The sequence below is a fragment of the Dama dama genome, chromosome 1, assembly GCF_033118175.1.
Source record: "Dama dama isolate Ldn47 chromosome 1, ASM3311817v1, whole genome shotgun sequence".
Lineage (NCBI taxonomy): Eukaryota > Metazoa > Chordata > Mammalia > Artiodactyla > Cervidae > Dama > Dama dama.
The window spans coordinates 77,084,829-77,089,183 of NC_083681.1; the positions used below are offsets into that span (position 1 = coordinate 77,084,829).

Genomic DNA, 4,355 nt, shown 5'->3' on the forward strand with positions numbered 1-4,355 from the left:
ATGGCCAGACATGCCATCACTTACACTCAGAGAGCAGGTGAGCGGTTGCCAGAGCCGGGGAAGGGAAGAAGAGGGCGTGCCAGACATGAGTCTGGGTGTCTTACTGATGCAAATGTTCCAGAAGGAGGTAATGGTGATGGGTGAGCAACCTTGAAAATAAATTTAAACCCAAAGAACTATTTATATGAAAAGAGTGAATTTAATGGTATGTATGTATATAGATATACATATCTATATGTATATAGATAAATGAATAATATGATCTAAGATCACATTAATAATATGATTAGTAATAATAAATTTTAAATAATAATTAAAATATTTAAATTAAATTTAAATTTAATTAAACATTAATTTGAATATTGAATATTAAATATTTAAAATAATAATTATTTATAATAACATAGATAAATACATATGATCAAAGTGTAGCAATATCCCCACATGAGGTAGTTAACGAAAATGCTTCAAAAACACAGTGAACAATCCAAATAATTTGGAAAAGAGGAATCTATTTGATTTTTGTTAGATTTCCTCTGACTAGAGAAGGAGAATATTGATGGAGGTGTCAACTACAAATTAGCACTTGCCAAAATCTTTGCCAACAACTGAACAACAAGGGCATTTGCCATCTGCCGGTGTGGAGACTGAACCCTGGGCTGCTACAGCTGCTGCTGACCTAGAACACCCCCTAAGGGGAATATAGGGTGGAGAGTGAGGCACTCTGTGCCCCAGGGAAACTGGTGGAACAGGTGTTTAGATAGTCAGATATTTTCAGGAACTGACTTTATGATCCGAATCCTTGTATCCCTTCATATCTAGACAAATAGCTAAATCCCTTCATGGTGACATTAGCTCCTTGTAACCAGCAGAAAACCTTTTGTAAAATAAGCACTTGATTGCATAGAACTCTCCTTTCATCAAAATTTCATATATTGACCTTCTCCCGGTCCCTCTTTGGAGAAATCTCTCAGAGCTCCCTGAGATGCTGTCTCCCAGGCTGCAGTCCTCATTTTGCCTCAAATAAAATTCAACTCACAACTCTCAAGTCGTGCGTCTTTTTGAGCAGGTAGAGGGTAACTGTGGGGAACACCTTACATAGCTTGTGCAGGCTTCTTCATACATAGATTAATTCGGTGACATATTGAAGCATAAAAGTTCAGACTTTGCTAAGTTGTTTCTGAATTCACAGGGGGATACACAGAAGCAGAAATAAATTTAATGATGTGTTTGCATGTTGTCAAAAGCTAGACACACTAGCACAGGGCTTTAAGTCCCAGTGCTCCTGGTAAAATAAAAGCCTATCTGCTTACTCAGCTACCCAAGAGCTGCTCATCTCAGGTAAGGTTTCCAGGTAATGATTTCAGGATTCTAGAACAAATAGCTACTGCTTTGGGAAAATAAATTTGTAAGTAAAACATTTTATGCCTGCATACTCAGTTAAATAAATTATATAATGTAATGCCCAGAAATAATATTTTCTTCTCAGAACTCTCAGAATCTGCTTGTACTTATTAGCATCCATAATATGACTATTAATTTATTTTGATGTTGATTCACAGGAAAACCTTCCCTTCTTTTTTCATCAGAATAGTATATAGATAAATTTAAAGGTTTTATTGTTGTTGTTAGTTTTACCTTATTTAAAAAGTGATGTAGGTGGCACTTTCAAAATTCAAATGTACAAATTCATCTTCATATGAATCACATGTCATAAGGTCTAAAGAAAAGCTCCTCACCTATATTCTATTCTTATGCACATTAGAGACATTTAATAGACAGTCTAACATGGCACACATGATATACACACTAGACAGAGAAACCTATGTATCTCAGAAGTACTTATTGTCACTAAACCTGTTTCCACTTGGATGCTATAAAAGTCCATTCAAAATCCGAAGAGATACAGCAATATGCTTTAAATTCTGCTGTTTACATTTCCTTTTAGCTCTTTTCTTTGACTGTTCTAGAGGCTCCATCTTTGGCACCAGACACTCCAAAAACAGGTAATGAGTTGTGTGGTAAAGCAGTAATAAATCTCAAGAGAAAAGGTTATATTATCGCATGTCTCACTAAATACTAAAGACTAGTACCAATAACATAATTATTTTCATTGTTATTAGTGTCTGTTGTAACAATTTATTCTAATACTAATACATAAATGCTCTAAATTGTTCTTTGAATGACATAAAAATTTAGATGGATGGAAATTTTTGCATGATGGAAATTTTTGCATGATGGAAATTTTTCAAGCATAGGAAATACGAGTCGCTCTTATAGCCTGGTGTTTCTAACATTGTTGTTTTTTTCACATTGTTTTGAAGATATAATGAGACATTAATTCATCCAAATATTCTTCTTGAAACAAGAAAGGTTATGCTCAGAGTAAGTAGTTTATAGATTGTAACATACCTTGGGAACAACATGTACATTTAGAACAAATTTCTCAACTGCCTATCTCACATATTTATATTATTATCAGGTAGACAGCAATGCCTCTTTAAAGAGTGACTATTGACCAACTCATTTTCTGAGTACAAAATGAAAATTGCAGAAATAAATTGTGTTCTTCCTTACAGATATACTATAAGCACCCAGAAGTGGTACACGTGTCTGTATCTTTTTCTTGATCATTTCCTCAAGAATTTAGAGAAGAGCATAGAAGAATAGAAATAGGAAATTGCTCATCCTTAACTGAATTCATACTGTTGGGAATTACTGATAACCCTGGGATTAAAGTAGCCCTATTTATCCTGTTTTTCCTTGTTTATCTCATTAACTTTCTGGCAAATCTTGGAATGATTATTTTAATTAGGTTGGATCCCCAGCTGCACACACCCATGTACTTTTTCCTCAGCCATTTCTCTTTCTGTGACCTCTGCTATTCAACAGCAATTGGCCCCAAGATGTTGATAGACATTTTAGCCAAAAACAAATCAATCCCCTTCTATGGCTGCACTCTGCAGTTCTTGGTCTTCTGTATCTTTGCTGATTCTGAGTGTCTCCTGCTGGCAGTGATGGCCTATGACCGGTACAAGGCCATCAGCAGCCCCTTGCTCTATGCAGTCAGCATGTCCAGCAGGCTGTGCTCCCTGCTCATGGCTGGGGTGTACATGCTGGGAATGACAGATGCTTTGATCCACATGACATTAGCATTCCGCTTATGCTTTTGTGGGTCAAATGAGATTAACCATTTTTTCTGTGACTTATCCCCACTTTACCTTCTCTCCTGCTCTGATACACGGGTCAATGAGTTGGCGTTATTCACTGTTTTTGGTTTTATTGAATTAAGTTCCATTTCAGGAGTCCTTGTTTCTTATTCTTATATCATTCTAGCAGTCTTGAAGATCCACTCTACAGAAGGGAGGCTCAAAGCTTTCTCCACCTGCACCTCCCATCTAACTGCTGTGGCAATTTTCCAGGGAACTATACTCTTCATATATTTCAGACCCAGTTCTTCCCACACTCTAGATCAAGACAAAATTACCTCGTTGTTTTACACCCTTGTGATTCCCCTGTTAAACCCTCTGATATATAGTGTATAGAACAAGGATGTGAAAGATGCCCTAGAAAAGCTAAAAGATAAAAGATGGTTTTAAATATTTATATTTGGCATGTGTGCACCCATTCATTTTATTTATTGCATAAATAACTTATTTACTGTAAAATTATTTTGAATGTTACAAGAAAAACAAAGATGTCTCCAATAATTTAATTGATAAAATGAGTATTCATTCTAAAGCTCAGTTTTAAGAAATGTTGCATACTTCATTATATGTCTAAAATTTATAAATAATATCCCCTCTATTCAGAAAGTTTTTCAACCTTTCTAGTTTTGCTAAATCTTCGTCCATTCTTTCGTTCAAATATCAATTCACTGTTCTTATAGTACATTATGTGTTTACTAAATGAAGTCTGAGCATTTAAGTGTTTTGTGTTCCATGGCACTTTGAATAGCTTCTATACTAATAAATCTTATCTGTTTGAAGTAACAAACACTGATTACATAAATACCAAATAATTCATACTAACCTCAATATCATCATGAAGTAAAAACAATAGGTAATAAGTATAAAGAAAATCCTAAATTAGTTTTTTTTAAAGGCTTCATCAAATGGAGATTAGAGTGTAAAAGAGAAATGATGCATGCTGTTATAGCAGAAGATAGCAGGAAGAGGGCCTGACAATTATAGAGGTCTGAAGGTGGACAAGGCCATGACTTTTTAGAAGTATTTTTAAGGAAGGAAAAAAGTAAATTCTACCCTCCTAGTACATGTTGGCAGATCTAATAATTTTATGTGAAAGAGATTAACAAGAGGAAAAAAATGTTTAGTTACGCACACAGATGGGATCCA

General features: G+C 35.0%; 1 pseudogene; it reads left to right on the forward strand.

The window, feature by feature from the left end:
- On the forward strand, positions 1-3,599 carry LOC133064618 (olfactory receptor 5W2-like; annotated as a pseudogene).
- Positions 3,600-4,355: the final 756 nt, after the last annotated feature.